Source organism: Pseudochaenichthys georgianus, chromosome 13 (assembly GCF_902827115.2).
Source record: "Pseudochaenichthys georgianus chromosome 13, fPseGeo1.2, whole genome shotgun sequence".
NCBI lineage: Eukaryota > Metazoa > Chordata > Actinopteri > Perciformes > Channichthyidae > Pseudochaenichthys > Pseudochaenichthys georgianus.
Window position 1 is genome coordinate 19209949 of NC_047515.1, and position 15499 is coordinate 19225447.

Here is a 15499-nt window from a genome sequence, read left to right on the forward strand (position 1 = left end):
TTTATTTCCATTGCTTGCATATCTTCCTTGCTCCACACTTGTTAGACGCCAGGGAACGATGGAATGACACAGGAGTCCTCGGTTGGGAAATTGGACATCCTCGTTCACTGGAGCATCACGGTTAACCGACGTCCTTAAAATTGTAGCGTTACTACTGCATCACTTGTCACTGGGCTTAATGCGTAAGACATCCCTCATAGTATAGTATCGTATTTAGTAGTGATGTTACGTATTGCGCCGAGGCTTCGGAACGTGTGTCGAGTAATCCCCGAAGCTTTTTGTGAAGCATGTATCGAGGCTTGTATCGTTTTGGGCCAGTGACGTCATCGATGACAAACGAAGCCTCGCTGCCTGTCGATACCACGTGACTGCTTCACGAAGCGATTCAGATCGGTTGAACCACAACGCTCATAATACCCATGGATGTATACTAAGAATCATATTACCCCTCCTGTACCCGGGCCCGGTGACACGATGGAATCAAGAGAGCTCAGACCCTCACTTATAGAGGTCGGAACATGTCATAAGTATAAATAGATACAAGCATAAATAAATGTAGGAATAAAAACATGAACAAATAAATACAGGAATAAATATGTTGCAGTGTTTTCAGGGAGCTTTAGTGTGTGTGTTGTGGCTCAGCTGGAAAGCAGTTGACTCATGACCGCAGGGTCCCTGGTTCAACGACTGAACAATACGTATTTTTTGTTGTTTATAAAAGCTACAGCTAAATGAGATAATTGTAGTTAATAAATGTATTCTTTGATATGGTTTAGCCTTTCTCCGGCTACAACATGGTTAAGTTTATGAATATTATTAAGGAATTCAAATCCCTCTTTGCAATGTTTACCAGCCTCCTTAGGCTTTTCAATCACAATCATTAAACTGGAATAAATACAATATTGTTAACATGAAAATATGATTTTATGTTCGTTGTTTAGAGTTATTCAAAGGCTTTACTCATTGGGAACTCGGTATGAGAGAGCACACTGTTGAGATATCCAATCTACCTGTTTTACACACTTTGACCAACAGGGGGGTTTGTGTTCAAATGAAGCCCATGATGAAGCCTCATGAGATGAACCCTTTTGCAAACCAATTGGCTGGAAAGCTTCATAAGGCTTCATCTCACCATCACTAGTATTTAGTTCTATATGTATATTTTCAAAAAAATATATACAATTAATTCTGCTTTTAATTATGAAGTGTAACCTCAAGGAATACGTCTCTAATACTAAATGTCAGAAACCACATTTTGCTCTTTTCCTATTATGGCTCATGTCATGACATTTCTAGTCATGTAGCAATAACACTTCCTCATAGACTGCACCTGTGTATCCTTGCTTTCGTGGAAGCCTTCTTTCTTCTGTTTCCTCTCTTCATTCTCCTTGACTCCTCCATGTGCATTTAATACATTTTGAATGACACTGGGTCACGTACTTAAGGGTCGAGGATTGGAGAAGGGACATTGGTACGAACACTTTAGCTCTGCTAAATAAGACTGGGTATATGTTACCTTATACGGAGGGTTTGAAGTACTGTGTCTGAAGGCGTCTAAAAACCCTCGGTCTAAAATCCCTTGGTCTAAAATCCCTAGACTGCTGTTTCCAGGACTCTTTAATACCCATACACTGCTTTCAAGCATTCAGCTTGAGCCTTTTAAAAAGGACCTTTCATATGAAGATAATGCTAATTATATTCTTATTTAAAATAGTTCCAACCCAAGATGATAGAACGGGGTACAAAAATACTGGACTCAAATGCGACGACTCATATTTTAATGAGAAAAAACAAAACAAAGTTTTAACAAAAAATCACTCTTGCGAGGACAAAACAAAACTTCTTGATTTCAAACAAACAAAACTCTCCTCTCTGGTAACTCTCCTCTCTGGTTTAACGCTGGGTCTCTGGACATAGAAACAAGACGAACTGGCACAAGAGAAAGGGAGACAAGGACTATTTAAACATGAGGGAATTGGGAACAGGTGGAAACAATCAGGGGCGGGGCAGACGCTGACGATGGCGGAAAAACACCCAAAGTGAGGAAGTAACAGGACCTGAAGAGAAAGACAAGAGGTAAGTACAAAATAAAACAGGACATGGGAAAACGAGACATGACATGAAACATGGGGACTTGACGAGAGATGACATACTCAAAATAGACAGACAAGACGTGAAGTAACAAGAAAACCTGACTCTACATAGAAACCTGACTAGACTTGGAATTACATACCTGACTAAACATGAAATGACAGACATAAAACAAACACAACTAACACAATTGACGAGACACCACACAAGACAATGGCAGTTTATAGTATAATGACATTCGCAAAAGGTCTCTTTTTTTGTCACTGTTAGAGTCATTTGATCAATGCTGGAAACCCTGACAGCCAAAAAAATCCAAACACATATACAGGGTGCCATGCAAGTCCTTCCATTTCTGACCTAGAAAACGAAATGAAAGGACTGATGATTATTATCTTCTTTTTGTGATTATTGTGTAAACAGCTCGAGCATGTTTCTCAGGTGAATGTTCATAAGTAGGCCCTTTATGTTTTCTATACACAATTTTAACATTTCTAGCTGACCGTTTCTGAAAGAGACAGATGCAGTGCAGTTCAGTTGGCACCACTGTGTTACTATTCATCAGTGTGGATTCTGACATCATTATGTTACCAGTTATAATTATAGTTGTCGTTTTTGGAGTGGACAGCCCTTATGTACTGATAATTGAATTCTCCCTCTCTGCGCTCCCTGTCCCTCATACTTATGTTCCTGCACAGTCAAACGCTACCAAAATAGAGACACAGTGCTGCAAACAAATATGAGAATGCCTGCTGAGGTTCTTTAGTTGTTTGTTTACATCCTACACTTGCGGGGGCACATGCATTTTAAAGACATCGATTAGCTTGGTGAAAACGGGCATAGCAACAGCAATGAAGATCTCAAAAAGCACCACCAACTACAAATGGCTGAGGTCATATCCTCTGATAAAGTAACGAAAGTGGAACAAACAGAATCATGTAGTGTTGTCAAATCATAGTGTTCAGGGGGATTATCAAGAGTTATAGCAGGAAACATCTGCCTGATGCTACTGAAAATTATGTTAATGGCGCGATGAGAGTAATCCAAAACAGTTAAAGAACAACATTAAGAACAAAGAGACTATGAATCTCCATAGAGCGGAAGTTGGGTGCTACTTCTGAGTTTCTTGCTATGAGTGACCCCTAAAACTGTGGAGCTTTCAGCCTCTCTTTTGTACATCCAAATGAATGGTCTGCTCAGTTTATGTTGCAGGTATACAGTATAAAGCGCGATACTATCATGTTGAATCGTCATATCTGAAACCTAATGGGTCACGGCAGCTAAAAGTCCCCACCTGTTAAATTATTATGATGTATTTCTAGTGGTTCATTTCAAAAGGAGAAGTCGGGATCAGATTGTGTCGTAGTAATCGGGAAACCTTAAAGGTGCAGCTGGACTACTCAGCCTGTGAAGCAGTTGAGCGGCAACCTCCACTACACTTTTATCTCCATCTATTTGTCGGTTCCTCAAATACATTTCCCTCCCTTTGCTCTTCATTATTCCATCATCCCTCTCTTTTTTCTCCTCAGCTTCTCTAACCACCCATTTGCCCCCGGCCTCGCTGCTCCTTGACTCTCCTCCAATCGCATCACCTCATCATGTTCTTATATTTCCACCTCTCTATCTTCCTACATTCATAACTCCACAAGCCACCGGCTACTGTAAAGTCTTTCCCTCCCAACGGAGGCAACGTTGATAGTGACAGACAGGAATGCCAGGAGCACAACAGCTCCTTATTTTTCTGCTGCACTCTTTCTTCTTCATTGCTTCCCTGTAACGTTGTGCGATCTAGCATCAGCCAATACTCAAGCATCTTCCGGGCTCCCCATCTGTTCACTATGCTAACACTCTTATCGGCATATTTATGCTGTGCTTTTTTTTATCTCAATCTCTTCCCTACTTAATTCACTCACTGGTGCCGTATACTTCTGTCTAACCTGAAATAACTGCTGTTACATAAGCATCTTTTCTTTTTGTTAATTGACCGACTCCATGATAAACTACTAACTCCGACTGTCGGCTGCTTCTTTGTGTGGGTGCCAAGCTGGGATAACATTAACTGAAATGAATGCGTCAGTGAAATCATGCAGGGATGACGTAGTTATAAGTCCTGCCCAACAACCCAACAAAAACCATACATAATATCCTCTATTGTGAGAATGTAGTTTCCAGTGACCCAGAGAGACATGTATTATCCATTCTCTGTGGAGCGCCACAGCTTTCTCTTCTTCATGCACCCTGTGGCTCAATTCAGAAACACATGCGGAGAGAGAAGTGGAAAGAAAAATACATTTTAGATAGAGACTCATCTGTATTTTGCACATCACCTTTCCTTGGTCATATTTAGCACAAGGTCTTCACAAAGGCACAATCGTCTAGGTTTCTCTTGCATGGCTGTCTCTCGAAAACAAAACTAAAATACTTAAAACGGCTGCAAAGATAAAAGTAGCAGAATTATAATAGGAGACAGCACACAAAAAGAGGGAGAGGTGAGAAAATGATAACAAGTGACTCGATGTCAGGAGTATCATCTTTTATGTTTACAGTCGGTTTCTATGTGCTGACTATTAAGTGTGTGCATGTCTGCGTTTCTGTGTGTATGTGGTTCTGACAGGATATAAAGTAAGAAATGCTGTGTTCCCACTTTGAGAGCATATAATCACAGCCAAACAACTCTGTTGCTGCCTGGAGCTCTGGAGGAGTGGGATGGGAGATGGGGGGAAGAGATGTTTGAAATGAAAGGGTACACACACGTGCAGAAAGCCACCTATGTCAGCAAAACTTCCCTTGAACCCATTCGAAATGTTGATTGAGCATTGTGGTCATAAGTGTTTATGTGCTGCAGAATTGCCTTACAACACGTCATTGTAGCGAGGTAGAAAAAGGTCAATTGCCCCTAAACCCTTACTATGTCTTTCCATTAAGCTACTTCTTTCTGTGATGTGGTGCATTAATGACTTTCCTTCATCTAGTAGTGCTTCACATAATAATTTACTTCTGCTCTTATTTCCAATCAGTGTAATTTATTTGAGCAGTTTTCCTTATAGGAATTAAAGGTCTGAGGATATAGTAACTTGTGTTTTTCTAAAGCCATTAACCACTCTTAGACAAATGTGACCTTGGGCTATATCATTAGAAACTACTTCGCTAACAATTGTCTTTTCCAAAATCCTTCAAAAACCGTTTAGCGTATTGACTTCACTGATAATAATCCAGTAATCATTGAACTTTTCTTGCTGTCTTTATTTTCTCACATTTAGTTTTTTACCTCCAGCTTAAGTGTTTTGGGCAGCAACCAGTTATCAATTATTCACATGACATTTCAGGGTACATTTGTCAACATGTTTATTCCAGGGTGCTTGGTGAATATAAGATCAGCATGCCCCTTGGTACAGGCACTGAATGAGCCTCTCTTGCCAAACTTACACCGGCTGTATTTGTGTGTGTCTAGCTGTTCTCATTCACAATACTTAAATCTACGAAAAGTTGGCACTCATTTTCATATATTCATATATGTAGGACTTGCATAGCTGCCTTTAAACAAGTAAGGGGGCGTAGTTTAAAGAGCGTCTCAGGGAGGAAGTCTGAATGGATAGATGGTAAAACAAAAACGTTCCCCTCCGTGGAGAGCTCTGTCCGAGTCAACATTTACTTATTTAAGATACAGGGGGTTACGTTGGCGCCCTGCTCACTCGTCTTGCTGGAAATGTATAGGACAACTGTTACGATTATTGTGTTATGTCACGTTTTCTATGTCTTGGTTTGGGTGTTTTGCTGTTCTCCCCGTCATGTTTTCCTCTTGGTATATTGTCTGGTCCTTTTCCCTGTGTTTTTCCTCCTGTCGTTAGTTTCCCTGGTGTGTCTAATTTCCTGATTGTTTTCACCTGTCACTCCTTGTGTGTCTCCTGTGCTCTTCAGTGTCAGCCCCACCCCTGATTGTTCCCACCTGTGTCTAGTTACCCTGTGTTTAAATTCCCCTGTCTCCCAGTGTTGAGTGTTGGTTCGTCTTGTCCTCGGTGAGTGTTCTGTTCTGCCTGTATATATATATATATATAGCCTTGAAATAAAGGAATTCTTTTCACTTTAATCTGCATTTGGGTCCTACCTGCTTCCTTCGCTCTACCGTAACATTACGAACCAACCAAAGATGGACCCAGCGGATTCAGCTTTTTTGATGCCACAGGCGGCTGCTAAGAGAAGGAGGCGCAAAGCCAAGCTAGCAGCCATGCCTCCATGCTCCAGTACCGGCCCACGCAGCTTTGCGTCCATACTGGATTACCTGGCTTACACAGCCAGGGTCCAGGCTTCCGCTCCGGACCTTACAGCCAGGTTTCCGGCTCCAGCTGCCACAGTCCCATCTCAAGTTTCCTCTCGAGTCCCCTCTCCAGTCCCCTCTCGAGTCCCCTCTCGAGTCCCCTCTCTAGTCCCTCCTCTAGTCCCTCCTCTAGTCCCTCCTCTAGTCCCTCCTCTAGTCCCTCCTCTAGTCCCTCCTCTAGTCCCTCCTCTCGTCCCTCCTCTTGGTCCCCTCGCGAGTTCCCATCTCTAGTCCCATCTCTAGTCCCTCCTCTAGTCACTCCTCGAGTCCCCCCTCGAGTCCCCTCTCGAGGTCCCTCCTTTAGTCCCTGCTCTAGTCCCTCCTTTAGTCCCTCCTCTCGTCCCTCTTCTCGTCCCTCCTCTAGTTCCCCTTGCGAGTCCCCTCTCGAGTTCCCTTCTCTAGTCCCTCCTCTAGTCCCCTCTCTAGTTCCCCTCTCAAGTCTCCTCTCGAGTCCCTCTCGAGTTCCTCCTTGGTTCCCCTCTCGAGTCTCCTCTCGAGTTCCCCCTTGGTTCTCCTCTCGAGTCTCCTCTCGGGTCCCGTTGGGGGCTCCATCGACTACTCCTCTGCCGGAGGTCCTGCCAATCGTATGTCTGTCCCGTTGGAGGCCCCGCCGACTACTCTCCTGCCGGGGGTCCTGCCAACCCTTTGTCCTGTCCCGTTGGAGGTCCCGCCGTCTACTCTCCTGCCGGGGGTCCTGCCAGCTCCATGTCCTGTCCCGTTGGAGGTCCCGCCGTCTACTCTCCTGCCGGGGGGCCTGCCAGCTCCTTCTCCTTTCTCGTTGGAGGTCCTGCCGTCCACTCCCCTGCCGGGGGTCCTGCCAACCCTATGTCCTGTCCCGTTGGAGGTCCCGCAGACTACTCTTCTGCCGGGGGTCCTGCCAACCCTAGGTCCGGTATCGTTGGAGGTCCTGCCGTCCACTCCCCTGCCGGGGGTCCTGCCAACCCTAGGTCCGGTATCGTTGGAGGTCCCGCTGTCTGCTCCCCTGCCGGGGGTCCTGCCAACCCTATATCCCGTGCCGTTGGAGGTTCTACCGGGGGCCTTGCCAGCCCCATGTCCATCACCTGTCTCGCCGGGGTTCCTGCCAACTCCTGGTCTACTTCCGTGGGGGATCCTGCCGAAGCCTGTCCGACCGGCTCCGGTTTCTGTCCGGCTGACACCGGGTCCTGCCCGGTCTCCGGAGCTGTCCCATCAGCGCTTTCCTGCCCGGCCTCCGGATCCGGTCCGGTCGACACCGGTTCCTGCCCGGCCTCCGGAGCTGTCCGGTCTTCGCCCTCGAGCCCGGCCCTCTGAGAGCCGGAGTCTTCACCCTCAATCCCGGTGCCCTGAGAGCCACGGCCTTCACCCTCGATCCCGGGCCCCTGAGAGTCACAGCCTTTGCCCTCGAGCCCGGCCCCCTGACTTTCCCGGCTGCGGTGGCCTTCGCCCCTCCATAACCCCCACCTTGGACTCTGTCTTGCCCCCGGGCCGTCCGCCCGAGTCCACCTTCTCGGCTTCTACCTTACCCCCGGGCCGTCCGCCCGAGACCCGTTCCTGGTCCTCTGCCTTGCCCCCGGGCCATCCGCCCGAATCCCACTTTTTGGACTCTGCCTTACCCCCGGGCCGTCTGCCCGAGACCCCTTCCTGGTCCTCTGCCTTGCCCCCGGGCCGTCCGCCCGAGACCCCTTCCTGGTCCTCTGCCGTGCCCCTGGGCGGTCAGTTCAGTTGTTTTTCCTCCTGTCGTTAGTTTCCCTGGTGTGTCTAATTTCCTGATTGTTTTCACCTGTCACTCCTTGTGTGTCTCCTGTGCTCTTCAGTGTCAGCCCCACCCCTGATTGGTCCCACCTGTGTCTAGTTACCCTGTGTTTAAATTCCCCTGTCTCCCAGTGTTGAGTGTTGGTTCGTCTTGTGATTTGGCTTGTCCTCGGTGAGTGTTCTGTTCTGCCTGTATATGTATATGTATATGTGTGTGTGTGTGTGTATGTATATATATATATATATATATATATATATATATATATATATATATAGCCTTGAAATAAAGGAATTCTTTTCACTTTAATCTGCATTTGGGTCCTACCTGCTTCCTTCGCTCTACCGTAACAACAACGTACAATAATGTACGGTGGCCCTGAAGTGCAAGACACCGCAGCATTTCAGAAAACACCGCAGCATTTCAGAAAACACCACAGCATTTCACAAAACACCACAGCATTTCACATTGGACGGAAAGGGTATTCCTTTAGGGAGAACACTTCTTGTTTGTGATTGGACAGAGCCAGCCAGAGAAGCACTGCTGTGATTGGTTGTTTTTGCTGCCAGTCAAGAAATGACGCTTCGTGATTAGCCCAACACATCAGCCGTTAGCTGTTAGCACACACTCAGAGCTCACAGCTCCTCATATCTGTTCAGAAACTGGACAAAAGTTAAACATGTACAAACCACAGACTGTCTATGTCATGGCGAATACAGTCGTTGCTTTATTTATGTCTGTATGACGTTGTGAGTGTGGACGGAGCAGCTACAGGTTAGTTTAGCCTGATGGATTCGATTCCGATAGGATTTACATGGAGATCCGGCCCGCCCCCTCTCCAGCGTCTTGTTTGAATGACAGGAGTAAACACATAATTAATGCTTTATTAACTCATGGTTTTTAAGGGGCTTATCTCCATGTAAATACTATGGTAGACCACCCAATATTCGCATCGCTCTAATCGCTCGAGTTTCACCGCGGCTGTCAGCTGTGTTTGCTCCTGTCAATGCTGTCATTCAAACAAGAGGCGCTGGAGAGGGGACGGGGCGTATCTCCATGTAAATCCTACAACAAAATGAACATATTTGACCGTGATTTAATTGTAATACACGTTTCAAAGTGATGCCGAAGTAACTACATACTGATAACAGTTAGTAAAAACCATGAATTAACGCTTTGACAAGTCAGGCAGACAGGCAGGCGAAAAGCTTTTAAAATGCGTGTTTTCTGAATCGGATCCATCAGGCTAAACTAACCTGTAGCTGCTCCGTCCACACTCACAACAACGTCATACAGACATAAATAAAGCAGCGACTGTATTCGCCATGACATAGACAGTCTGTGGTTTGTACATGTTTAACTTTTGTCCAGTTTCTGAACAGATATGAGGAGCTGTGAGCTCTGAGTGTGTGCTAACGGCTGATGTGTTGGGAATGGGATCATACGTTGTGGGACCATGGTTGGGACATATTTGGCTGTCGGGTGTTGACCAATCACGAAGCGTCATTTCTTGACTGGCAGCAAAAACAACCAATCACAGCAGTGCTTCTCTGGCTGGCTCTGTCCAATCACAAACAAGAAGTGTTCTCCCTAAAGGAATACCCTTTCCGTCCAATGTGAAATGCTGTGGTGTTTTCTGAAATGCTGTGGTGTTTTCTGAAATGCTGTGGTGTTTTGTGAAATGCTGTAGTGTTTTGTGAAATGCTGTAGTGTTTTGTGAAATGCTGTGGTGTTTTGTGAAATGCTGTAGTGTTTTGTGAAATGCTGTGGTGTTTTCTGAAATGCTGTGGTGTCTTGCACTTCAGGGCCACCGTAATAATGTTTACTTTTCGTAAGATACAAACTGTTTTAGAAGGATTTGTTGAGTGTGTGTGTAGGAGGATATCTTGCAGTACAGCAGCATGTAGACAGTGCGCAGCTGGGATCTGTTAGGGATAGACTGTGTGTGCGTTTCACTGAATGTATAAATGTCTATGAGTGAGTTGTGCTGTGTGCATGTGTGTGTCGGCAGGTTTGTCATGCAGTGGAGCTGGTGGCGTCTCCTGGGGTCTTTTCGCAGTAGGGCAACACAACAGACCCTGATTCCAGCAGCAGTGAGCAGATGGCTGAGTGTGTTAGCATGCCTGCACCGTGCCAGGGGTCAGAGGGGGATGTTTAGCCAGTCAGGAGGCAGCGCACCTCCAAATGAGATCCCTAACCTTGTGCTACTTAACATGACACACTTTCCATTCAAGTGATACATGACTTCTTCACCTCCCTTTTTAAAATGTCTATCATCTTACCAGGTCAATTATTTACATATATCTTAACTATAGAAACTCTTATGGTTCTGTAACCCATGCAATCAACATGTGCTCGGGGACTGGGGACCTTTCTCAAAAAAAGGAAAGAATTCCAGAATTTGTTGTTACAAAAATAGATTGCTTTTCTTCCATCCATGAAGATCGGTTGCATCCATTCCTTACATCCGTGGACACTGTGTGTTTCTAGCATGCACTTTATGTTGCTGATAAAGTTATGAGGATAATACATCAGCCGCTTCACATTGAGCCTTGAAGAGGAGTCATGGTTGCAGTGCTGGGTGCTCTTAGCATCTTTTGTTATGTTCTTGACTGGAGTGCAAATTACATGCTCAGTGAAGTGATGTTTTTCAGAGACTTGTCAAACGAGTGCTTATGATCTGGACATTGAGAGGTTTCTTCTGTGATTTATTTTGGTTGGGTGGACAGTTGAGAAAGTTGCTTCCTAAAGTTGCCAAAGGGTGGGGCATAACAGTCATGTAAATTAAATGATTGGCATAGAGGTCAAGAGGTGCTCCAACTTATGACCACAGCAGGTCATTTCCATAAAGATACTCCATGCCATAATGTAAAGATATATGTGGTCAAAATCTGAGAAGAAACACATAATAAAAACTTGGCATGCTGCAAAAAGACAACCCTTGGTTTGATGGGGGAGATTACATTGTGTATCATAGTTGCACAGACAGAATTACAAGAGTAAACTAACAGACTTGGATCAATAAATCAATGTCATCCTCTCTTATTCAACTCTCCTACTTCCCTGTAGAGCCTTTTCATCTTCACAACCCCTCCAATGTTCTCTTTCTCTCTCATAGATAAGCTTACAAATATTTTAGACTGCAGTACATAACAGATGCACTTTGTATACCTGCAGTGAGTGTGTGCCTCTCTGGGCTTTGAGCCACTGGAAATGGCCATGAGGCTGCTGAACTGCGCCATTGTTGCCTTTCCAAAAGGGTGCTCTCTAGGTAAGGTCAATTATTAGAAGAGAATGGGGGCTGATAAACAGCTGCTAACTACCACTAAGCTTCATTAAGCACGTATTACATTACATTACATTGAATTTAGCTGACGCTTTTATCCAAAGCGACTTACAATAAGTGCGTTCGACCAACAAAATACAAACTTGAAGAAAACAGAATCATATAAGTACATCAGGTTTCATAGAGCAAAAACATTTCAAGTGCTACTCAACTGGCTTTAGGTAAGCCAGTCCTTTATTAGTATATAAGTGCTTTGTTAATAGTTCTATTGCTCGAAGTGGAGTCGAAAGAGATGAGTTTTCAGTCTGCGCCGGAAGGTGTGTAAGCTTTCTGCTGTCCTGATGTCAATGGCGAGCTCATTCCACCATTTTGGAGCCAGGATAGCAAACCCACGTGTTTTGCTGATGGGAACGTGGGTCCCCTTCGCAGCGAGGGTGCAGCAAGCTGTTTGGTTGATGCAGAGCGGAGTGCACGTGTTGGGGTGTACGGTTTAACCATGTCCTGGATGTAGGAAGGGCCAGATCCATTCGCAGCATGGTACGCAAGTACCATTGTCTTGAAGTGGATTCTAGCAGTTACCGGAAGCCAGTGGAGGGAGCGGAGGAGCGGCATGGTGTGGGAGAATTTAGGAAGGTTGAAGACCAGACAAGCCGCTGCATTCTGGATGAGCTGCAGAGGTCGGATGGCACATGCAGGTAGACCAGCCAGGAGGGAGTTGCAGTAGTCTAGGCGTGAGGTGACGAGAGCCTGGACCAGAACCTGCGTCGCTTTCTGTGTCAGCTGGGGACGCATCCTCCTGATGTTGTAAAGCGTGTATCTGCTGCAGCGGGTTGTAGCAGCTATGTTTGCAGTGAAGGACAGTTTGTTATCTAGGATCACACCCAGATTCCTTGCAGTCTGAGTCGGGGAAACAACAGAGGTGCCGATGTTGATTGTTAGGTCAAGAGTGGGACAATCTTTTCCTGGAAGGAAAAGCAGTTCAGTCTTGTCAAGGTTGAGCTTGAGGTGATGAGCAGACATCCACTGAGAGATGTCAGCTAGACAAGCAGAGATGCGTGTGACGACCTGGGTCTCTGAGCGGGGAAAGGACAGGATTAATTGGGTGTCGTCAGCGTAGCAGTGGTATGAAAAACCATGCGGGCTAATGACAGATCCGAGCGAGTTTGTGTACAAGGAGAAGAGGAGGGGACCAAGAACAGAGCCCTGAGGGACCCCTGTAGTTAATTGACAAGGGTCGGACTCCGACCCTCTCCAAGTAACCCTGTAGGTGCGGTCTTTGAGGTATGAGGTGATGAGGGAAAGTGCAGAGCCTGAAACTCCAAGTTCTTGCATAGTGCGAAGGAGGATCTGATGGTTCACCGTGTCGAATGCAGCAGACAGGTCCAAAAGGATGATGACAGAGGAGAGGGAGGCTGCTTTAGCAGTGTGCAGTTCCTCAGTGACAGCAAGGAGGGCAGTTTCTGTGGAGTGACCTGCCTTGAAACCAGACTGGTGCGGATCCAGAAGGTTGTTCTGATGGAGATAACAGGAGAGTTGTTTAAAGACAGCACGTTCAAGTGTTTTAGACAGGAACGGGAGTAGAGAGACAGGCCTGTAGTTTATAACAATCAGACGGGTTGAGAGTGGGTTTCTTTAGGAGAGGGTTTACTCTTGCCTCCTTGAGACTGTTTGGAAAGTGACCAGAAGTTAGAGAAGTGTTGATGAAATGGGTGAGAAACGGTAGAATATCAGGAGCGATAGTCTGAAAGAGGTTTGAAGGGATAGGGTCCAGAGGACAGGTGGTAGGGCGGGCAGAGGTAATGAGGGTAAGAACCTCACTTGGCGAGAGAGGGGAAAAGGAGGTCAGTGTGTGGGTGAAAGGAGGGTCTGGTGATCCAGTGGTGAGTAGAGGTGAGTCAGAAAAAGAAGAGCGAATATCATCAACCTTTTTTTCAAAGTGGTTAACAAAGTCGCTTGACAGAAGGGAGGAGGGGGAAGGGGCTTTGGGGGGGTCCAAGAGGGAGGAGAGGATGGAAAATAGTTTTTTGGGATTGGAATAGGAAGATTGGATCTTATCTTGAAAGAAAGTGCTTTTTGCCTGAGAGATCGAAGCAGAGAAAGAGGAGAGGAGAGCCTGATTAGGTTAGGAGGTGGTCATGGTGTTTGGATCTCCACCGTTTCCGCTCTGCTGCCCGAAGGACGGTTCTATTAGCACGCAGTGCGTCATTTAGCCAGGGAGCCGGAGGGGACTGACGAGCCTGCCGAGATGTGAGAGGACAGAGAGAGTCCAGAGAGGATGAGAGAGTAGAAAGGAGAGTTTCTGCAGCAGAGTTTGGAGGTAGGAGTTGGAACGAGTCAGAGGAAGGGAGGGCTGAGAGCACCGATGAGGCAAAGGTAGAGGGGGAGAGGGAATGAAGGTTACGGCGGACAGGTGCAGGATGAGAAGAGATTAGTTTGTTATGTTTGGAAAGGGGTAGAGAGAATGAAATGAAGAAGTGATCGAATGTGTGGAGCGGGTTGACAGAGAGGTTAGAAGTAGTGCAGTTCCTTGAGAAAATGAGATCAAGGACATTGCCAGCTTTATGAGTTGGTGGGGAAGGAGACAGTGAGAAAGCAAAGGCGGTTAACAGAGATGTTAGTTCGTCTATCTTCCCTGTCTGGAGATTGAAGTCTCCGAGAAGTACAGCGGGAGGGCCAGTTTCAGGGGTGTGTGAGAGGAGATTATCTAATTCCTCCAAGAAGTCCCCCAAGGCACCTGGTGGACGGTATTGACTGTCAGGAATTAGCATCTTAGGGAAAGCACATGAAATGAAAATAAAAAATGATCTTATGGATTGTTAGAATAGTTGTTCTACCGGCATTGAAACTGCAGGAAGCTGGTTTATTGTACTGAGCCTAGGCAACAGATTTTGTCGGATACCTCCAATATCAGAGAAATGTCTTATCTATCGTTGGATCCACTAGAAGCCCATGTGTGCTACTCACACAAATGATGAGGTGAGCGAAGCTCTGCCACTTCCTCTAATCTGCTGAATGCAGACAGAACATGTTCTAGTGAATTTTATTAAGATTAAGGGATCTTCAAATTGGCAGTGTCTTCTTTATTATATAATTCTCATAGTTTCTTGTGTATTCAGTGATTAAATATGAATATATTTGTATAGCCCTTAATGTGATGATTACTTTAAAGTGAAAGGTACAACTGATTTATGATCCTTAAATATTATGCTCCTTAGAGTTTCAGAAATCTTCACTACGCTGGATGTCGCTAAAATAGTTTGGTGTCCCCAAAAGCTGATATATAGTTATTTTTCACACATTATAATCTACAATTATTGTTATAATTGTTGCTGCTCAATATAAAACAACAGTGTCTTTGTTTTTCAAAATCACAGTAAACATATAACAACCCCCACTTTCTTTTCAAACTAGTTTTTCAGCTCACTGTGAAAACCCACAACACAGTTTCCACTCTTAAATACTTTACACGACATTTGGCGGAATTTGTGTGCCCTAACTTGCTCTTTCAGAAGAAAGAAAACCTGCTTCCATTGATTTTCTGTTACAAAGAAACTGAAGGTTTGGCTCTTCTTTGAAAATCATTTTTGCCTTTTAATTTTAGCTGAATTCTACAGGAAGCCTCTGATTAACATTTGTGGGAATTGATTATGAAAACCTTCTAGTACCGTACATAGTTGTGGAATGATTATCAATATAAACAATATGGTGTTAGACATATCATATTTCCTGTAATCAGAGGGCAACCAGCTTGTCCAACAGTGTCTTTGTTTTTCAAAATCACAGTAAACATATAACAACCCCCACTTTCTTTTCAAACTAGTTTTTTAGCTCACTGTGAAAACCCACAACACAGTTTCCACTCTTAAATACTTTACACGACATTTGGCGGAATTTGTGTGCCCTAACTTGCTCTTTCAGAAGAAAGAAAACCTGCTTCCATTGATTTTCTGTTACTTTGCGACCAAAATAGTGCAGTGTGCTGAAGTCGCTTGTGCATGCTGAGCTGTTCTAGACAAGCAGGCTGATGGAGGAGGCAGAGCTGTGGGCTAGGAAACGGAGTAGAAGGGAGATGACAGTGTGT

The 15499-nt window shown here is 45.2% G+C and overlaps 1 protein-coding gene across 4 annotated transcripts in view; it reads left to right on the forward strand.

Annotated features, from left to right (window-relative positions):
• pitpnm3 (PITPNM family member 3) overlaps positions 1-15499 on the forward strand; it is a 101459-nt gene that overhangs the window by 41659 nt on the left and 44301 nt on the right. The window lies entirely within an intron of this gene.